Raw genomic sequence first — 11,224 nt, forward strand, 5'->3', positions numbered from 1 at the left:
GCCATTTTACATGACCTTCACTTACTGAAAATGAGAGTTCACAGAGGATAAAACAAAAGGTAACAATGCAGATTTCAGCCCCTGAGCCCAGATATCACATACGCATCTCACATTCCTCATTACCGTTGCCACTAAGCTAAACAATTGCTCCCCAAGTTTCATTTCCATGCAGCTCTTTCGTAAACACTTTGCGAATCCAGCAGGACAAGCCAAATTTGGTCACAGTCTTATTTTTAATCCTGATGAGGATTAGAGCTATCTCCTGGCTTTTCGTGCTGGAAGGAAGAGGTTGCAGAGGGAGTCAGCCAGAGTCTCTCCCAGGAAGAGGTTGCTCTGCGTGCCCTGGCAGAAGGCTGTGCTTCCCCAGCACTGCCTATGGACGAGCCCCTGGTCCCATCGCACAAACCCCGCTGGCTCATACAAGAAAATGATCTTGGCGGGCCAGCTCTCTCCTTTGGGTCCTCGCACACTCTCCCAGGTGTTGCTACAGCAGCAAAAGACTGCAAGTACCTGCAGGCCACAGTGTCCTACCTAGATGACGGGACAATTCCAGCTGTAATGTAGCTTCAGTTTGTCTTAGTTTTGGGGCTTGGATGGGAGGTACTTAAGAGGACCGGAAGATCTTCTTGCCTTACAGATTCCTTATGGGCTCATCTTTACTGGACAAGTGAAGGGGCAAGCTCTTCCAACAGCTTCACAGGCCTGCCTCTTCCTGTAGGTCTGGCCCTTCTGACATCCCTTCTGGTGTGCAGGACAGGGATGCTTCACTGCTCTCTGCTTGCAGCCTTACCACAGCATCACTCATCAGCATTATGGGATTTCACAGCTATAAAAATCTCTATCAGCTGCCGCTGTGTCTGCACGTTGCTGTTAGTCTGGCGTGCTGCTGGCTAACAAGAAGTCACTGACAAAATGCCTTCAAATACATCTCATGTCTTGCATTTGCCTCCTGGTTCCAAACTGAAAGTTGCATTAATGCCAACAGCTGGAACAGATCAGTGCTCCAAGCTGGATTCATGCCTTACCACTGAATGGAACAGAGGTTGCAGAGAGAAAACTTCAGCATGCCAACTGAAAGCAGTTTACTATGTTTATAGGACAAAGTCACATCTGTACAGGTACTCACAAAGGACAGACCAGTTTTCCCACAGCATACCACAGAATGGTGCAACTGAGTCTGCAGTCAACACCAGTAAATATAACCTCAGACATCACGGTTTGCCACCTAACTGAACACAGTACCAGGATAGATACACTTGAGAATAGCCCTGCCACTCACGTGCTTAGATCTGATCTAAAAATCTACAATTACCTGCTTTCTTTGCCGTGAGGACCTTTCTCAGATCCTATTTCTCCTGGAAACAAAGGACTGATTCATCTCGTTCTGTGTGGGCCTTCACACATTGTTTAAGCACTATGGAACCGATTCTTCGCTGATCTTACTGTAGGTTAGGAATAGCTATGAAGATCAATGGCAAGATGCTGGTGTGAAATCACCATCAGGTGTCACTTAAAGATGACACTTCATGGAGGTGTATGTTCACTATGTATTTACCTTGTGCTCTTCTGTGTCTCCTGATGTTACCACAGCTCTGCAGCTTCCATCCTGTGCCGTGTAGATCAGGACCATGTCTGCCTCTGCTACAGATTCCTCAAACACTGGAGTTGCTTCTTCTTACAGATGAAATTAGCTATGTCCTCTTCATCAATGTCAACAAAAGCTGCATTTAAAGTGCAGAATTTATAAAATTACCTATGCCTTGATCCCACAAATATTCTCTAGTTCACAGCTTACATGTCACCAACCAAGACTGAAACCACCAACCCCCAAAAAACTTTAAAGGTCTCTTTTTTTTTTCTTGTTGGAAACTTTCCCCAGATCAGTTAAGAGAAGCTAGTTGCTACCGTATTTTTAAGCCATGAGTTCGGACCTGCGATCCGTGGGACGCCAGGTGCCCACTTTTAAGGGGCTTATGAAAGATAAGAAAAGCATGCTTCTTGTTAGGAGGTTTTTGGTTGCACAGGAAAATTTTTAGGAGCCTGCAAAATGAGAAATACTGAAACAAATAATCCGGGGAATGCAAGTTTACACCTTTTTTGCTACACATGGAAAAGATTTAGCCATTTATTTTAGATTGGACAGTATTAGTGGGAACAAAATATAGGGAAAGCTTAAAAATTGATAGACTGATAAGATCTGAAATAAATTTTTTCAAGATACCTCCATTCTGTAAGATACTTAGTGCACTTGCAGAAAATGTCTGAAAACCTAATAATAAACATTACTGTTATATATGTTTTAATTTTCCTAATACTCGCATCAATTACGGTAATGTTTTTACCAGTACTCCTGTGGCATAATTAGATGACCTGACATCTGGCTGAACAACCAACATGCTGTATGTGATTAAAACACTGATCAAATTGCACAGGATCGTAATTTGACAGTGGTGGAAAAATTCATTTGCTTGTGATATATAGTTTTATTTTTCCCCAGACAAAAATACTTTCATCAGAAAAATATCAGCCTCATTAACTCCTCCCCTTCCCTCCTCACCTTCCCACACATATATAAATATGTTGTCATCCTAGAAGATAATTAGGGAAACAACTGGACTGATCTTTTTAAATGTGGCAACAGCCTACGACTGGACAATTAATTACAGGCAAGAAAAGCCCTACTAAAGTAAATAAATCCTAGAATAAGAAAACTCCTACTGAAGTCTGTAGGAATTTTTCCTGCAGTAGCTTAGTCCAGAATCAAGTCCTCACTACCTGTGTGGTTTTTGACACTAAATGATTATTTTAAATCCCATCCTGTTTTAGCTATATTATGTTTTTGAGTAAACTTTAAGCAAACTGGTATGACTGGAATATATATTTTAGAGAAGGAAGATGTCTACCAAACCTTTGTCATCAGTCATCAGCCTTTCTGCTAAATGACATAATCTGTATTTCTTAAGTAACCACAATATATTTTTTTTGAGTCTGTTAGGTTTGAGGTTGGCTCTCTTGTATTTATTTTTAGTGTAGTTTACTGTAGGTATATTACACTAATGCTGATGTCTGCAAAGGCTGCTGGAGTGGAACAAATACAGCCAGTTAGTAACATCTGCCAGTTTATTAGAAACTCACAAAGTGTTTTTGTTACAAGATTTCCACTACTTTCAGTAGCCAGTGCTCAGGAACCTTCAAGAACGCCTCCTTCTTTTTGGCCTAAGCTTTCAGGCTGCTATGCAGAAGTATGTGTTAACCAAAACCAGGTTATACATTTCAGTTAATACCATTGGATGATGAAATTAAAAACAAAAACCAACCAACCAACCAAGAAACAACAACAACAACAACGTTTGTCCCAAGCCCTGCTGCAAATGCAGATAATATGGAATCTAATAAAACTTGTTGGGTCTGAGCTAGCACCTTACAAGGAACAGAAAAGTACAACACTTTCCAATCATTTGCTTATTCAGCCTGTCTGAATACTTGAAAAATCCATTACATGTTACTTTATGTTTGGCTTAGAATCCCAGAATCACAGAATGGGATTTGTTGGAATGGACCTTAAAGACCACCTGTTTCCAACCCACCTGCCACGGGCAGGGACACCTCCCACCAGACCAGCCTGGCCTTGAACACCTCCAGGGATGGGGCATCCACAGCTTCTCTGGACAACCTGTGCCAGTGCCTCACTACCCTCTGAGTAAAGATTTCTTCCTAACATCTAATCTAAACCTACCCTCTATTAGTTTAAAGCCATCTGCTCTTGTCCTGTCACTACATGCCCTGACAAAGAGTCCCTCCCCAGCTTTCCTGGAGACCCCCTTTAGGTACTGGAAAGCCTCTGTAAGGTCTCCTTGGAGCCTTCTCTTCTCCAGGCTGAACAACCCCAACTTCCTCAGCCTGTCCTCGCAGGAGAGGTGCTCCAGCCCTCTGATCATCCTCGTGGCCTTCCTAAGGACTTGCACTAATACTTCTGTGTCCTTCATGTGCTGGGGGCCCCAAAGCTGAACGCAGTGCTCCAGGTGAGCACTGGTGAGTACTCAGGAGAGCAGAGCAGAGGGGGAGGGGGGCAGAATCACCTCTCTCACCCTTCTGGCCATGCTCCTTTTGATGCAGCCCAGGATACGGTTGACACTTGACTTCTGTTTTTCTGTTCAAGAACGTTAAAAGTAAACCTGAAAGAAATACAAAAATGTGAACTTGCTTTCATGTATCTACTTTTCCTCCATTTTGAACTAATTTGGAAGAAGTAGGAGTGTCTTTCTTCCATCACCTTTGAGTTGCTTTTACTAATATTTCAGGTAAATTCATCAATTTAATATTGTGAAGCTAATGGCACCATAGGAACCCAAACAGCTTAAAGCTAGAGTATTAGTGCTCAGCTTTAGATGCCCAGCCCCATGGGCTATCTTGCCTTTTTGTACATGAAGAGATGGCTTTTCTACTAGGTCTTTTCCATTTTTAACTGGGCTCCTAGTTGGTGTGCATGTTTCATACAATACAGGCACATCATTTTTTTTCCAAAAAAAAAAAGAGAAAAACAACAAACAAATAAACAAAACCAACAAACCACTCTTGGTGTCATGGAATGATATTGTGATCATTCTCTCATGATGTGTCCAACTATCAAAAGCGAATTAAAAAATGCATTGTCAAAAAAAAATGCCAGAGGAGATTGCATTAAATTCTCCAGTGGATTCCGTCAAAATAGGAAAGAGCCTTACTCAGAGTTTGCTCGCAATTGACCAACTCCTGAAGTCATGAACAAAGACTTTCTCGGGCTTTGGTTAGGTAGGATGCACAGGGAGAGATGCAGAAGCAACCCTTCCTGAAGGGACTCCGTCATTTGGAAAGTGTCCAGTGGTTTGCATAAGGGAGGAAGGTATCAGCTGGGAGGAGACAGCGGAAGGAATCTGATTTCTGCATGTCAGTGTTTTCATATTTACATCAGTTTGGCCTTGCTTGCCATTGTGTAGTGTTTGTTTAAAAAGTGACTCAGAATTTATGGAGTCTTTCAGGAGGATGTCCAGTAACCTGTGATTCATGACATCCTGCAGAAATTGCACACTGGTTAATAATACCCTCTCTGTTTGAAACTGCATTTCTGAGCTGTGAAACATCACAAGTGCTGACAAATCATTCTAACTTAATTCTGTTGAAAAGCTCTTTTGCGATGTACAACCGTTTGGAGTACAGGCCGACCCCACGACAGCTTGCAGAGCGTTTGGTGGCAGGCGGGCAGGCCCCACAGAGCCCATTGCTGCACACACACCAGCCTCCGCAAGAAATAAGATGATGATACTGAAGAGCTGACACACACAGGTGCTACATTATCTAAAAAAAATGTTGGATTTTTAAAAATACAGGCTTCCAAATTACAGGTTTAGCCTGCAAACCCAGTCGCCATGGCCAGCAGTCCTTGCTGTGGAGCACCCCAGGGGCTTGGCCTGGGACAGGTTATCTCATGTTGGTAGGCCTCAGGCCACGCTGCCTGGCTGCGCGCCTAATGAGGTTTACAAGTTGGGAGCTTTGACTAGCACGTTATTTATAGCTAATTTTAAATTACACTGTGATTTAGAATAAACGCAAATATGTATTTTATTAACAATAGTAAGAAATTAACATTATTAACACCCAAGGAAATTCATATTGAAATACGCAGTCTCAAAGTGAAATGCAAATAAAAATGTGGGAAGGAAGGTGCCATTGAAAGCAGGCTACACTAATACTGCGGCACACAGAGGTAGGCTTTAGGGTTCATTTTTAGTTCCCAAAGAACTGAGATTTGGCAAAGTGTGCCCTTAACAGAAAATCCTGCCTGGACTTCAAACTGGCTTACAAGATCATAGTGACAATGACATTATTACGCTTGCCCTACAGTTTGGGGGATTTCCCTACTACCAGGTAAGAAAGTAGCCATGTTATTGCCCTCAGCAGGAATTACCTGAAAGGCAAATATTGACCTGAGAGATAAATACCAATCTGAGCTGAATTACCTCATGGCTAAATAATTGTTTCCGGGGGTGGGGATGCAACAGTTGAGACTAGCACAGGATCAAGAAACGCTGAACTTCCACATTCCAGCGTTTGTCCTTTTGGAGTAATATTGGCAATTTCTGTAAATAGCTGTGGCTTCAGCTGAGCAGCACAGGATATTGTAAACTGAAACACTTCCTAAAAAACACAATGTCCGCACAGGTGCAGTGAGCTAGCAGGATGATATAAAGAGTTACTCGGTGACGCTCATCCTCACAAATATATGTGCCTCTTGATCCCTGTGGCTGTAAGAAACCTTTTTAGGCACCTTTTCTCTTATCATTGAGAACTCTGACATGCACAGAGTGTTTTCAAACAGGATGACAAGGCTACATCCTGCGTGGATTTGAAAGGAATTGATTGCACGGAGCAGGCAATAGCCCATAATATCCTTCCTACTCAGTTGGCCCTCCTATCACTGCTGATCTCAGTATGGGGAAGTCCCAAATAAATAGGAGCTTTCAGCTTCCCCACTTGTGCCACATTCCTCTTTGGCATCTAAACCCCTATTATTTGCTGTCCAATGGGAGACAAATGGGTCATCGATTAGCTCACGGTAGGTTTGAATCAAGGAATGCGAGTACGTGAAATTGCAGCACAATTAGATCACCGTGGGCAGATGGCTGTTACGAACCAACCTTGCCCTGTTGTTTTTCAAGGATCTGACTGCTTTCCTGGTGCAGTGGGTAGGCTCTGGCTACCCGCTGAGGCTGAGGAGACGTGTGCATGCCACGAGGAGCTTGGCCGCCTCCTGCCCCCACCAGGACCTTGCTCTCAGCGTGGGGCAGCTCTCCGCTGGATTCCCCTGTGGCCGCCTGCAGAAGCTCAGGCAAGGAGCAGGCAGTGTGGGTCCAACTTTCCGTCCAAAGCTGGGAAGTGGCTGGGCTGCCCTCACCCAGGAGACCCGAAGTGTTTCTGGATCCGCCAGCTTAGACAGGCCTAATTAGGCTAGTTCTACAGCCACATGGTGGCATTTGTGGTCTGACCGTGACAGTCACCCCTCTCTAGGTTCAAACCGTGGGAGCCACACCTCAGCCTTCTTTGCATCACAGCTAGGAGCTCTTTCCATAGCATCCACCTGGTGCTTCTTGACCTTCCGTCAGGAATGACCCCCACGACTCATCCCGTCTCTTCCTCCCATGGCATTACCCATCATTGGGGCAGGTCGGCAAGGAAAGACAGCTGGGAGGAAGGAATGGGGCACTGCCTGATGGCCCTGGAGGCTCCTCGCAATTCTGAGGGTGGTTTCAAGAAAGACAGGGCCACCTTCAGGTGCCAGCATCCTTCTGGCCACGGGGAGAGCCCCACCAGGGATGTGCTGAATAGAGGGGGTGGCGAGAAGGCACAATGCCCTCAGCTGCCGTGAGGCTCCCTGCGGGCACCCCGAGGGGAAGGCAGGGGCCAGATTAAATCTGTGGCTAATTGCACAGATTTATGTCCCTTCTCTTAACTGTCTCTACCATTGCACAATAATTGTGCAACTCTTATCGGGGCTCTTTGTTGCTCCTTACAGTTCATCCATATCTTATGTTTTCACTGTGTTTGCTTTCCCAAGTTTCCAAGAGTGAAAAGAGGATTTCACATGATTTCCTGGGACAGGAGACTCCAGCAGGAACTGTGTCTTTTGCTAATGTGTTTTTCGCCAGTAACCGAACAGTGACTATTAGCATTCATTTCCATAACATAGGTCTCATAACGAAAATAGCATAATCAAATAATACTGCATTTTGTATTGCTTAATTGATGGAAGGGGAGGGCTGAGATAATTTACCACTTCATCATCCTCCAAATTAAAAGCCTGATGCTTGAGGCCTCTACCCAGAACTCGCATTTGTTACTATTAGGGTGGTACACTGCCAGGCCAAATTCTGATAAAATGCCGATCTTTTAATGGGCTGATTCTGCTGTCATTAGGAATAGCGCAGATCAGAAGAAAACTCCACAGATATCAAGGGAGCTGTAATGCTAAAATGTCAGTGAAACAGGATCTTAGATATTTATAAAATGTAGTGTTAATGTCTGCCCTATGTTTGCTGGTAGTCCAGTTTGAAGGAGGTGCAAACCAAAAGCTTAGCCTGACAGTGATTAGTTATTTCCTATTTTCTTTTCCAAAGCATATGTATGATATATAGCATATAGCATATATATTGGATAATTTCATAAATTCATGGATAAAGAGAAAATGAAAGAATCTGCGCTAAATTGAAAATATTCTACTTTTTATTTAAAAACATTGCTTTAATATAACAAAGTCAATGCACTGACATGAAAATCAACTTCTAAGTGAAGACGAATGTATTTTTATTGTATTCTTTGTAAAATGTCCTGGATCTCCATGTATATCATAGGAAGCAATTCATTATTTTTAGCAATGGTCAAGTGGTTCGAGATAAAAGGCTTAAGGCTGGACTTTGAAGGTGCTGTTGTTTTCATTAATTGACGAGATGAGCTGGATCAGACCCAATGAGTCACCGCATGAGCGCGCGGGAATGTTGATCCAGCTGCGTATCAGGATTCTCAGGTGCACATTTCTCGCTCAGAATTAATAGGGAGGCATTACACATTCAGCAAATTCTTACTAGATGGAGAATGTTTTCTCCTAAGAAGCACAAGGTAGCCAAACTCCCCATGGCAGCATACAGTACATAGTATTGATGAAAACTGAGTGATTTCTGGTCTGCTTCGACCTTCTGTCTTGGTTCTTTTTTTTTTTTTTTTTTTTTTTGGCAGTCCAAACGCAATAATGCAGTAGTGAGTAGGACACAGTCATAAAGAGCTGTCATGAATATTTTCCTATGTTTTGTGCCGTTTTTGCTTCTATCCTACACTGAAAGAGGAAGTTAACGTCTTGGGACTGGCAGCCAGCCAAAGCTTAGACACTTCTCACCTACAGAGGTTTGTGGAGGGCTGTGGAGAGCATATGCAAGAGATACGAGCTATCGTTACTAGCTTTTTGATCTGGAAAAGCTTAGGATCGGATCTGCTGTGCTCTGCAAAGGTCTCTGACTACAAAACCCAGAAACACATTACTCTATTGGAAACACATTACACTTCTGGTCAAAATTATTGAAAAATTGTTTCCTTTTAAAGGCTGTGCATTTCTTAAATGTTTCATATTTTTATCAAGTATCTTGTAAGGTGTTTGGTTTTCATTCTGAGCAATTACTAGGAGAATTTCTCAGCATGTCTTATCCTGTTGCTCCTAAGGTTTTCTGTAATACTGAGAGAAATTATTGTTGTATGTCGTTAGTAAGATTTTTTTGGCCCAGGCAAGAGAAAAAGGTGAACTGTAATCATGGAAAACTATGCAAGAACCTGAATTGTGTTTGATCCAGTTCTAGTCATTAATATATGACATAATACAGACTTTTGATTTCATGATTTAACTAGCTGGTAGGAAGACATGCTTCTGCAGAAGAACTTTTAGTATTTATATTGACATACTTTCCAACAGCAACAGCATACATTAACAGCTGTGGATGATACAGCAGAATTGCCATTCCTGGCACGTCCTCTGGCTTCTTGCTTGCTGTTTCCCAGCATGTGCCCTTTTCTTGCCTGGAAATCTTGCCTGGGCAAATTTTGATCACTTTCTATATTTGTCAGGTATTTTCAGCCTTCTTAGAGACTAGTTCTTGGCAAAAGGTCAGGCGCTGTTTTGCATGTGCTGTGTACCGACATGGGCGCTGGCAGTTTTGGACCTGTTGCATACAGAAATATTCTAGACAACTGGAGAGTGGGCACACAGTGTGGATGTATACCTCACTCATATGATGCCTGGTGCTACAGGAAGCATAGGATATGCTCCACATGCTCTATGCAGCCACCTCGGACCTGTGAGATCACCTTGACATATATAGGAAGAATCAGGTTTAACCTGTGGGCTGGTTACTGAGCACAATTACTCTGTGGATGGGTGGTATGTCTAGAAAATCCTGGAGGTATGTCTGGTGGTGCCACACAGAGATAGAGCATCATTGGCAGAGTTCAGCTGATTCTGTATTCATGGCATGAGAATAGCTATTTAATCAACTCTAATTCTGTATTTTCAGTTAATTAGCCTTGGCTTTCTCATGTGCTTTCTCAAAGATAAGCTCTCAGAGGAGATAGATGGTCTCATTTCTCACTTGGCCCAACTCTAGTTTTTTTTGCAGGACTACTAGAGATTTTGAACACTGCTGCCTTTTGTGGATTAATATATTTGTGAATACACATTAGACATTTTAATTATATTTGGGGTTTCACAGAAATCCTGACAGTCTCCTGTGACAAGATCATTCATTCTGCACCCCTCTAAGCACATGAATACATGATCCTCTGAAGCGTAGCTGAAATGTTGAGGTATAGTTCCTTTTTCAATTGACTCATTTTAACTGGAATTTAGCATAATCAGACACTATATTTTTTTTAGATTTATGTAATTATATAAGCACCACTAAGACTACAAATAAAGCCTTAGATCATTGTGAAACAGTAATAACAGTCCAAGAAAAACTCTAAGTTACCAGAAGAATGTTCACTTATGGAAGGAAAGATAAATATTTCTAAGACTCACATCATAATTTTAGCCATATCTGAAAGAATATTTTTTTTTCCAGTTTATCTTTTACCTTCGGTAATTAGAAGTTATGGTTCTTGCCCTGAGGAACTCCAGTTTCCATTTAGCTGTAATTTCAATGCATGCATGGAATGCAGCCCTCTGTGCAGAATGAACATGCAGCCCCGTGGCTTTCTCGTGGCTGAAAATGTGCTTGTCTGGTACTCAGTGAGCTACAGGTAACAAAAACCACCATGTCCTTTGCTTATGGATGGATGGGACAGATTTGAACAGAGATAGGGCTGCTGGTATCATTTCCATATATGTGAGCTTGTCAAATGCATGCTTCCCTTTCAATGGTGATGGTGTTGGGACTCTTAGAACGTTTTTTTTTTCATTAACTCTTTCATTTGGATTTTTTTCAGTCAAGAAGGGGTTCCCTATCCATGCTTTTCCTGAAAAGATAAAATATAGGAATGATTAACAGTATAAGAAGAATCATCTTTTGCCAAGATTATAAATTCTAAGGAATTCAGCTTGTTTGACTAGATTTTATTTATATATTTTTTAAATAATAACTGGATTTATAAAGCCTCCAGTTCCCTCCCCAGCTAAGCTGCTCTGGGATCTGTAAAAGCAGTCAGAACAGTA

This window comes from Anser cygnoides, chromosome 3 (assembly GCF_040182565.1).
Source record: "Anser cygnoides isolate HZ-2024a breed goose chromosome 3, Taihu_goose_T2T_genome, whole genome shotgun sequence".
In the NCBI taxonomy this organism is placed as follows: Eukaryota; Metazoa; Chordata; class Aves; order Anseriformes; family Anatidae; genus Anser; species Anser cygnoides.